The following is a 12,401-nucleotide window of genomic DNA, read 5'->3' on the forward strand; positions in this document are numbered from 1 at the left end:
ATGATGATGTAAAAAGTATAAATAGTTTAATTGTACTTTTTAAAAATAATAAATTTATTATTAAAAATTAAATTCATCAGACTGACCTGTAACTATGCCTTTAAATTTTTGCAATGTAAAACTATCGACAAACAGCCAATAACAAGTTGCCCATTTTAGCATACCTTTCGCGTGAGGGCCCAATTATTAAAAGATGTGTTCAACCATCAAATGAAAGCCGACTACTTCTTCCATCTAAAAATAATAATCTATTTTCAGAATTTAATTTCTTTTTATAATACAATTATTACATTTTAAAAATATTAATTTTTCAAAATTACCTTTTGATAGTATATTTTTTTAGACATATCAATTGTCATAATTGTACTTTTTGTATTATTAATGGATTTAAAAAAAGGATAAAATAAGAAATTCATATTATTTTAATAATTAATTTTTAAAAAAAATTAATATTTTGAGATAATAAAAAAAAAAGATATTAATATTTTTGGATGGTGGGTGTACAACCTCTTAATAAAAATAATTAATTTTCTTATTTTCATTCGGCTACCAAACAATTTAGTAGCCGAAAGTAAATATACAGCGACTAAAAGAAATTTTGTCGCAGAAAGTTGACATTTGGCGACCAAAAGTTTGGTCGGGAAAGATTAAAAATTAATTTTCTTATTTTCATTCGGCTACCAAACAATTTAGTAGCCGAAAGTAGGTATACAGCGACTAAAAGAAATTTTGTCGCAGAAAGTTGACATTTGGCGACCAAAAGTTTGGTCGGGAAAGATTAAAAATTAATTTTCTTATTTTCATTCGGCTACCAAACAATTTAGTAGCCGAAAGTAGGTATACAGCGACTAAAAGAAATTTTGTCGCCGAAAGTTGACATTTGGCGACCAAAAGTTTGGTCGGGAAAGATTAAAAATTAATTTTCTTATTTTCATTCGGCTACCAAAAAATTTAGTAGCCGAAAGTAGGTATACAGCGACTAAAAGAAATTTTGTCGCCGAAAGTTGACATTTGGCAACCAAAAGTTTGGTCGGGAAAGATTAAAAATTAATTTTTTTATTTTCATTTGGCTACCAAACAATTTAGTAGCTAAAGGTACCTCTACGGCTACTAAATTTTTATTTAGTCGCCAATTGTCATATGTTTAGCTACTAAAAATTGTTTTAGTCGCCAATTGTAATATCTTTAGCTACTAAATTTTTTTTAGTAGCCAATAATCAATATTCCCCTACTAAAAAAAATTAGTAGCTAAAATGTTGACTTTTGCCGACTAATATTATTTTTGGTAGCCAATTCCGTGACTTTTGGCGACTAAATTAGTTTTGGTAGCTAAAAGTGGTCGGCAAAAATGTTTTTTCTTGTAGTGCCTTAAAGGTTCATTTGGGATGTGAATTAATTTTTAAACTTTTTGACTATATTACCTTGGGGTTAAAAAGGGTTGTGTGTGATAGACTTTTTAATTTTTTTGACTTTTATAAAAGAAAAAATAAAATGATTATAATTTAAATGTGACATTTTGTATTTTAATCTATTTTGTCTTTTTATGAGTATTTTAACCCCAAATTATTATGCCAAACAAGTGTTAAGTGGTGTTTTGAGAAGATGGTAAAAAAATAATTTTTTGGCTTTTTTTTTTACTTTTTTATGTAAAACAATAAAGAAATGATGTGGCTCAAAAGAATTAAAAAAAAAAGAAACTAAACTAATCTTTCCAAATTGCTCCTAAGAAAAATGTTTGGGAGCACTAAAAATGGATCACTAGAAGGAGCACTAATGATGTGGCAGTAGACCCTGCCCACTTTCTATCCTTTATTTTATTTTATTTTATTTTATTTTTATTATCATTCTCAATATATTAGTGTTATTAATAATATATTTTTTAGTAGTCTAAATCATTGTTGTTGCCCCTAAATAATCCGTTCGTTTGTTGTATTCTGAAAGCAACTTACCTGACAAATGGATTGGATGATAGTGAAGATAGTCCATTCAAAAACACCTTTCTATCAATAATATTCTCTGAAAAAATAAAAAAATATTATACAATCAAATAATTAAAAATATGTTTGGTCATTTTTTTTATGTAAAAAAATAAAGAAATGATGTGTCTCAAAAAAAATTTTTAAAAAAAAACTAAAAAACTAATCTTTCCAAATTGCCCCTAAATAATCCGTTCGTTGGTCGTATAGGCCCAGTTTGGTAGAGCTGTGGGAAAGTGATTATAACTTATAATTTAACAGCTTATAACTGTGAACATAAGCTAATTTTTTACTTATAAATTAAGCTTTTCTTCCCCCACTCAAAGAATAAGTTAATTTTTGACTAATAAAAAGTTATAAGTTGTATTGTTAAGCTGAACTAAACACATCAAAATAGCTTAAATTAAGCTAAAAGTTAAAATAAGCTGAAAATAAGCCCTACCAAACAGAGTCATAGGCTGAAAGCAACTTACCTGACAAATGGATTGGATGATAGTGAAGATAGTCCATTCAAAAACACCTTTCTATCAATAATATTCTCTGAAAAAATAAAAAAATATTATACAATCAAATAATTAAAAATATGTTTGGTCATTTTTTTATTTTAATCCTTCAAGTTTTTTTATTTTTATTTTGACTCTTTATATTTTATTTTTTTTAATTTACACCTCAAATTAATTTTTATTTAAAATTAGACAAAAAATGTCACATTAACTATCGTATAATATAAAAATATATTATTATATTAGCGTTTGAGTTTATATGAGAGGTGTGAGTTATCTATAATAAAATATTTTTATGTCACGTGATTGTTAATGTATTATTTTCTGTCTAATGTTTAACAGAAATTAGCTTTAGGAGTAAACAAAAAAAAAAAAAACTAGAAACATGAAAGGCTGAAGTGAGAAAAATAAACTTTAAGGGTTAAACTAAAAAAATGACTATACATAAAAAGGACAAAGTGTAATTTATCCTAAAATTAATAAAATTTTACTTACTTTCAAATATGGCCCAATAATGGAAAATTTACATTAATGTGAAGGGAACATCAGTCAAACATCCATCTCTAACTTTATGTAGTAGGAGATATTTTAGATATTTTTTTTTTATTAGTTAAGATCTTTTGATGAAATTTATCTCTAATCATTCCCAAGAAATTTTGCAATTTATCTCTGATCATATTAGAGAAGTTTCAAAATTTTTCTATAAAATTAGAAAAAATTTACAATTTTTTTTTAGAGAAGGTAAGATTCCGAAAGCCATAAATTCCTCTTTCATTGCTTTTATTTCCAAAGTGAAAAATCATTTTATTTCTATATAAATATTGAATTTTCTATGTATCAGGACCGAAATTTGTTTAAAAAATTTATCTGAATTGAATTTTCTTTATAAAAATATTATATATATATATATAATCTTAAAATCAAATACCTTTTAAAAAAATTTCTAATATTAATGTCCCTTAATATATATATACGAGACTAGACACAGATAAAAATACGCGCTTTAGGGCGGGCCCAATCACTCACTACCTCTGATGTCGGAATGTGCTAACGAGTCACACTGTAGAGGAAGTGCTTTGACCGCATCATGTTAATGATCCCGACTAGTATTGGAAGAAGTGCTTTGAAATGCACTTCGGGCATCACTTACCATAGACACATGGAGGGCTTTGTTTTATTTTTTATTTTTTTTATTTAAATATATTTACAATAGAATTTATTAAATTATGATCATAATAATAAAAATTTAAAAATATTATATAATTAATATAATAAAACTCTCGAAGTAAAAGAAAAAAATTCAAATAGATATATGAAATATAAAATTTGTATCAAAATGAAATATTAATTCAAATCACTGCACTCTTAATTTGACACAAAGTTGTTATCAAATCAATTAATCTTGTTGGTGGGCCCACTATAATATTATCTTAAATGTCAATATAATATTAGTGTAACAAATCACGTCACTCATGTTTATTTTTAATAATAATTAAACTAACACATCAATTAATAAGATATAATAACATAAATAAATAGTTATTTACTCTTCAAGTTTTATAATGGCTTATTCTTTTTTTATTTTATTTTTTATTTTTACAAGATAGTGGTTAGTATATTAATACTTAGACTAATATCTCTCTATAGACTTGAACTTGAAATCAGACTCATTTAATACCTAAATCCCCTTTGTTAATCCATTTTTGTTTGAAAAAATTAAAGGCCATCGTCTTGTCATAGTTGAGAAATTGTTGGAACTTAGAAGTCATTATTAATTTTCTTTGGTCAACAAGAGTAGTTGAACATGATATATGATGCCATTTTTGAACTAGGATTAAAATGACTTAGGAGTAATCATAAATTTTAAGTTACGAAGACAATCACACATAAGAGAACTTTTATAACCTTGTAAAGTATAATAGTCTTGTTTGGTAGGGTTTATTTCCAACTTATTTCACTATAAGAAAATATACATTTGGCGACTAAATTTTTAGTGCCAAAAGTGATTTTTTAGTCGCCAAAAGTCAGATTTTGGGTTTTCCCGACTAAATTTTTTAGTCGCCATGTTTGTCGTTGGAAAACTGTCGCGGAAAGTATGGGCGACTAACCCACTTTTAGTCGCCAAAAACAAACTCTGTAACGACTAAAATTTTCGTCGCCAAAGTTCATTTATATTTTTTAAATTATACATTTGGCGACTAAAGTTTTAGTCGCCAATAGTGAATTTTTTTTTTTAATTTATACATTTGCCGACTATTTTTTTCGTCGCCAATACTAAAGCTTTTGACGACCACCTATTTTAGTCGCCAAAAGCATATTTAAAAAAAAAAAATTTGAACCTGTGTTGCTCGCAGGTTTCGAACCTGAGACATCCCACCACCACATTCCAAACCTTTTGCCAAACACTCAATCCAATATGCCACAACATTATCACATTAATATACATGCAATATATATTATTTATATATATATATATATATTAACCGCTATTAATACAAAATAATATTTATAAATATAATTTTTTTAATTCAAATATAATTTATGTAAAAAATAAATTATTTACTAAAAAAAAATTTATGCCACTTTTGGCGACTAAAACCATTATTTAGTCGCCAATTCTATTATTTTGGGCTACTAATTATTTTTTTGTCGCTAAAAAAAGAAGTTCCAATTAAAAATCTGCAGTTTTGGCGACGAAATCTATTTTTAGTCGCCAAAAACGTCCCCTTTTGGCTACTAAACTGAATTTTTGTCGCCAATACTCAGTTTTTAGCTACTAATTTTTTTTTTGTAGCCAAAAAGCTTCACTTTCAGCGACCAAACTGTTTTTAGTAGGCAAAACACCTACAATCGACGACCAATCTACTTTTTAGTCGCCAAACTATCACTTTTGGCTACTAAATTATTTTAGTCGCCAAAAACCGTCACTTTTGGCTACTAAACAACCTTTAGTCGCTAAAACCCCTACATTCGGCGACTAAACTGCTTTTTAGTCGCTAAAACCATTGTATTCGGCAACTAAAGTCTTTTAGTCAGCAAAAGTGTTCAATTTTGGCGACTAATTCCATTTTAGTCGCCATTTCTACTACTTTCAGCGACGAAAAATGAAATTTTGGTCGCCAAAAACGCTTTTTCTTGTAGTGTTTCAACTTTTAACTTAATTTAAACTATTTTGATGTGTTTGGTTCAGCTTAACAATACAGCTTATAGCTTTTTGTAAGTCAAAAATCAACTTATTCTTTGAGTGGGGGAGAAGAACCTTAATTTATAAGTCAAAAATCAGCTTATGTTTACAGCTATAAGTTATAGGCTGTTAGGTTATAAGTTAAATCACTTTCCCACAGCTCTACCAAACGGCCCAATGACACTTGCGTTGTAATTAATTCATAAAAAGTAATAATTTTTTTATGAAAAATAAAAGATGATAACTTGACCCCACTAAAAAGTTGTTGTTGCTGTTTTTTCTTTTGCTTTTTGTTTTTTTGTTTTGTTTTTTTTTTTTTTTTTTTTGAAATATTATAAGATAATGAGTTGCACATTGAAAATAATGATTTGCTAGATGCACAGGTATTGAGACTTTCTATTCTTAGTTTTTACATTTATTATTCTTATATTAAAAAAGTTTCTTTGTAAATTCATGCATAATAAAGAAAAAGTTTTTTATTCTTGGTGAATGTAGTTATTCCCAAAAAAAAAATTAAATAATTTTTTTGTACTCAAATATATATATATATATATATTGGATTCTAATCTCGATTATGAAATGCCCAAAACCACACAATCAAGTAAATGCCTAACGAGAAATTTGAACATAAAGGTGGGAGGTGCACTATCTCATGAGTTTCATGTACATTTAAAAGTCACATATAAGTCTCATATAGGGATTTTGAATATTTTGCTAGCCTTCGAAAATTACCGTAACACAATTGCTAAGTTAAATGTTACTACCTCTTCAAAATGTAAGAGATTTTGGAGTTGGAAAATGTGGTTTGGAGTGGTGCACTACACTTACTGTTGTGTAATTGGGTTCATTTTAATATTTTTGATAATCTGAATTGTTCACTTTTTAAAGTACTAGTGGGTGGCACACACGATGTGTGTGCAATTTAAATAAGTAGGAATAAAAACAAATAATAATGAAATTAATATTATAATGTGTATTTAGCTTAAGTGGTATGAGTTCTCGTACTTAAACCCATGGTCATGGGTTCAAGCCTTGCCCATCTCTTTGTTTAACTTTTTTTAAAAAAATAAAAAATCCTGCCACATGGCATGAGGAGAGTAAAGCTTCAGGACACCATAAGAGTTATGTGTTCACTTTATAATAGTATAGATATTGAGTAAAATATATTTACAAAAGTCAAGTTAATTGAATATCTGTATCCCTTTTCTCAAATTACTTTGGCATTCTGTTTTATACTTCAAATTACACTTACCATTCATTTTTGTTAGATACAAATATGATTTAATGAAAAAACTATTGATTACCATTTATTTTTTAGATACAAATATGATTTGATGAAAAAGCTATCAATATCTGATTAACTTACTTTTTGCAGGTATGTTTTATTCGATATATTTTAAAAAGTGAACGATTTAAATTATCAAAATAAATTCTAAAATGAATCCAATTAACTGCACAATAGTAACTATTGTGTGCTTAATAGAAAGACTGTAATAAAATATAGGTCTAATACAATTATTTGATTACTTAGGTCTCGTTTGGAGACTATATATTTTAATCAAAAAATTAAAAAGTTATTATAAATTATTATAATATATTATTTATTTTTTTACATATTTTTTTTATTAAAAAAAATTATTAAAATAACTTATTCCTAGACGAGACCTAAATAAAGAATTTTTTGTTTTTTTCTAGTTCTCTGTTTCAATTACAAGGTTGTCCTTGTGGGGTTTGTCTTTTTTTCTTTTGAGACGCCCGAACGTGTTCATATGAAAAGTGTTTTTAGGGACAAGATAGGTTACCTAGGTCTTTTTAGGGACAATATTGAGCCCAATTTGTCGTCGTATTGCGCTACCAAGCCAAGGTGCAAATTGGGATTTGTCTTGGGTAATTACAACATCCCTTGGGATTGTCTACGCACTTTATTTATTTTATTTTATTATATATACAATTTAAAAAGTTAACTATTTCCGTCTTAAATTAATAGTTTATTTTAGAGTATTTAACCCTTTTTTATAGTATAATTATTATATTTTAAAAATATTAATTTTTTAAAATTATTTTTTAATAGTGCATTTTTTAAAAAAAATATCAATTGTCATAATAGTACTTTTATATTAATGAATTTAAGAGAATCATATTATTTTAATTCTTGATTTTTGAAAAAATATTAATATTTTGAGACAATAAAAAATAAAATAAGGGACTAATATTTTGGGACAGAGGAAGTATCTTTTTTTCTCTTTTCGTGACCTGTCGCCACCCTTTTAAATTACTTTTTATCATTGTGTTACAATTTTTTTTTTTAACTTTTATAATTTTAGGAGATCTGAGAAGATAATTAAAAATATATTTTTTTGACTTTTTTTTAATTTATTTTTTTTAAATGTACAGAAAAAATGTGAGAGGTGATATAACCTAAAATGGATTAAAAGTTGACTTTCGATATTTTTGTGGTTCCCAAATGAGCTTTGTATAACATATGTCTTTTATTTTTTTATTTAAAATAAAAACATTACCACAAATACAGATAAATCTCACATTTTTTTTGTGTAATGTATGTTTTTTAATCACACATTTTAAGTTTTTTTAAAGTATGATCTTTGGGAGTGTGATTAAAATGGGTCATTTTTAATCACACTTTTTAAGTGTCAGATTTCATCACATCTTTAAAGTGTGATTAATAATATTTAGATCACATCATTTAGAACATATTTTTTAAGTGTGATTAATAACATTTAGATCACATTTTTTAAGTGTGATTAAAAATATTTAGATCACATCTTTTAAGTATGATTAATAACTAATAAAATCTGTGATAAAAAAAAAGAATTCGACATATTTGAAGAATAATCAATATTATTTTTGTATGCGCATTTGAAGAATGTAATACACACTATATACTATATTTTGAATCACAATCATATATTGAATGTAATAACATCATATATTTCATAAATGAAAGTTAAATGTTCAAAAGTATATACAAAGGAATTAATAAAAAGTTTTTAACTGTGATTACATATATTAAAAAATGAAAAAGAAAAACTTGAAAAAACTAAGTTCTTGAATTCTTTAACCATATTTTGCATCTCTCTAGGAAATTTCTGCCCTGAAAAATAAAAACACAAATTAATTCAGAAACCATTAGAAACATATGAATAAACTTACTATTTTTTTAAAGACTGTTCTTGTCTTACAAAAGACAAAATCGAATATTTTCTCATCACACTGACTCTTCATCTCCTACATCAATAGAAAAGGAAAAACGACTTTGATTGTTACTAGTATAAAATGTTTGTATTACCATATATAAATATGACATATACATAGAATCATTAAATCCAAAATGAAAATCTTCAATGTATAACCAGATATTTTAAAGTCATAAAACCAAATATATATAAAATCAATAAATCCAAAATTATAAACCAAACGTAACAAATCCACGGCCAAGTGGTTCATTCCATGTATCCTTAGAAATTGCAAATGCCTCATCAGCCTTTGATTCCCAAACATGCCTGAAAGCCAACAAATTAGATGCATCCACAGTTACATTTGTTAAATTTTCGACTGTAAGAACAACTACTCAAGTTCACTAGAAAAAGGATATGAATTCAGAGGCATACTGTTTATCTTCATGATGTTTGCTGATGGCTACAACATAGTTAGCAACAAGATAAACAGAGTAGAACCCAACTGTAGACACCTCATTTTTGACCGACCTTAAGACTCAAACGTCACTGATTGAGTGCTTGGTGATGTCGCATATTGTGCTCGTTCTGAGGTTGAGGAGTCTCGGCTGCGAGCCTTGCCTCCGACTTCCGGACTCTTTCGTGCCTTGCCTCGGTTTGCGAACCAAGCTCTGTTTTCTCTGTTTTCTCTTCCCGAAGGGAGGGAGAGGTCTCGTAGATCATCTCTCAGTGGCCGTAGGCTACGTTTCGTGGTCGTAGGCCATTTTTCCCGTTTGGAGCCCGGTTTTCGATTTTTCGGAGCCGACGGCCGTGTGCCTTGGTTCGGGACTGCCTAACCACCTTTGTTTGCTCCGATTTTTGGTATGCACCTTATTTCCTCCCTTTTGAGGAACACTGTGGCCCGAGAGACCAACTTTGTGGTCGAATGCCACCTCCGGTGCTTAATAGTCGATTTTCGGGGCCCCCGGGCCGCGCGTTTCGGCCCCCGAACCTCCGTTTTGCATCCGTTTTGGTTCAGTTTTGGTGGAGACCTTATTTTCATTGTTAGAAAGCTTGTAGGAGGGTGGGAGGCCAGCACTTTTTTCTGAAAAGCCAATTTTATTTCTTCATCGCTCTCCGTCGCCCGTTTTCCTCACTAGAAAGCTAATGTTGACCACTCCCGGGCCACTTTCTTTAGCCCTAAACCCCATATTTGTGTTGTATACACCTGGGAGGCCACCAATGTGAATAGGCCGGCCAGTAATAGTTTCTGACCCTTTTGAACCCCTCTAAAAAGTTGGTTTTTCTCTCTCCTGGTTCATATTTTTTGGATTTTGACCACATATTTGTGTTGTGCACACATGGGAGGCCACCTTTTTGGGGTGGCCGGCCAGCAATTTTGATTGACCCTTTTGACCCCTGGTCGGCCGACCATGGGGGGTGGCCGCCGGCCCCCTGAACCTTTTAAACCTGGTCGGCCATGATCCTCTCTCCAAGTGTATTCCAACTGTGCCAGCTGTTTTCCCCCAGATTCTGTATCCGTGGGTCTATCTTTTGGGGGAAAATTTGAATTGTTTTTTCCCCCATTTTCCCTTGGCCTCTCTCCCTCTATAAAACCAACACTTGAGCTTCATTTCTAAGGGTTAGAGATTTTTGCTAAGGCACACAACCATCTTCCTCCATAGCTCTCCCTTCCAAGCTCTAAAGTCCATTATCCTTGGCCATTTACACACCAACTCATAGCCTACCACCTCCCTCATCCATTCCAGCCCCTTGAAGCTAATTTTCAGAGGTTGAGAGCTCACATTCTTGGACCAAAAGCTGCTAGAGGTTGGCTCTACAAGGGTAAGTCACTATCTCCCTCTTTTGGCCTTATCTTGCATCATATCTTAGTCTTATTTTCAAGAATTTTTGGGCTTCGACCTGAACTGTAAATAGTCATATTTTAAGCTCCTCTTCATGTTTGATCAAGGACTTTTTATTGTTTGAGGTCTTCTTCTCACCCTTTGTGCTTAATCCCTCTTTTAGGCCTATTTTGCATGGTATTTTAGTCTTATTTGTGAGCTGTTTTGGACTTGGTCATAAGCTGTACAATGTCTTTTTTTGAGCCCCTCTTAAACTTTGTTGAAGGGATCTCCTCTGTTTGAGGCCAGCTGCTACCACTTGTCTCTTTATCCCTCTTTTAGGCCTTTTTCTTGCATGTTGTTTTAGCCTCACTTGTGTTTATTTTAGAGACTTGATATAAACTGTAAAGTGCCTTGTTTTGAGCCCCTCTTCAACTCCTTTAAAGGGTTCTTTTCTATTTAGGGCCAGCTACTGTCCCTTGTCTCTAATCTCTCTTTTAGGGTCATTTTTGCATAATAGATTATCCCTATTTCTGTTCACTTTTGAGATTTGTTATAAACTAGAAAAAGTCTCATTTTAACATTATATTCATGTTTGATTAAGGGCATTTTCTTGTTTGAGGTCATATGCTTCCTTGTATGCTTGATTGTCCCTTATTTTGAGCCTTACACCTAAGCTCTTGTTGCATGCTTGGTTTGGAATTCTAGCCACTGAAATCCAGTGAATTTTCAGTGGCTAGCACACTGTTTTGAGCCTCCAAATCAGAGGGGGGTGACGCCTTCTCACCTTGACTTGTTTGGTGGTCATTTTTGGCCTTCCAAAGAGACCCTATCTTGCATACTTTGAAGTCACTTTCCAGTGTCAATTTGGTGAGTTTTAAGACTACCATATTTGATTTTCATAGTTTTTTATGCCATGCTAAGTGTCCACCTTGTATGTGCTTAATAATCCATTGCATGACCCTCTAAAGGAGCTCATCATTTTTGCGTGTATTGGTTGCATCTCCATGGTTATTTGGGCATATTTTCACATGTTTTGTTCACTGATTCTTGCTGGTTTGGTAAGATTCCATGTGCATCCTATACTTGCCATATAACTCATGTTTGCTAACCAATCTTGCATGCTATTTTAGTCCATCATGCTAGCATCTTTTGGCCATACTTTGAACTGAAAATGTTCATATTTTGGGACTGCCTTGGCTCTGTCTTTAGACTTCATGATCAAATAATGCATGCTTTGTATAGCTATAAGTCATTCCATGTGCCTAGTTTCGAGTTTCGGGGTTCATCTCATGCATCGAGTGCCATTTTTCCATGTTTCATGGCTGTTTAGCATCATATTTCAGTGCTGGAATTTGTGAGTTTGTATGCCATCTCGCATCCCTTGCCATGCCTTGTTAGAGTTGCATGTTATGCCTAGGATCGGTCCTCAGTTTGCGTGCATGTGTGCACGCATTTCGATAGTCCCATTCTCACCTAATGGCTATTGATGTGAGTGTGGCTGAGGTCCCCTCATGTTGGTGTAAGTCCATCGTGCATGGTGTGTGCCATTTCATTTCATAGCATTGTGCATGCTAGGTTGTATGTTAGAGCATTGTGTATTCCTCGTTACATCGTGCATTGTGTATGTCATTTCATAGCATTGTGTATTCTAGGTTGCATGTTAGGGTTGCATTCATTCATATCATGCATATTGCATAGTGTTTGGGATAGGAGTTAGC

Source organism: Camellia sinensis, chromosome 8, assembly GCF_055761805.1.
Source record: "Camellia sinensis isolate YWXY chromosome 8, ASM5576180v1, whole genome shotgun sequence".
Lineage (NCBI taxonomy): Eukaryota > Viridiplantae > Streptophyta > Magnoliopsida > Ericales > Theaceae > Camellia > Camellia sinensis.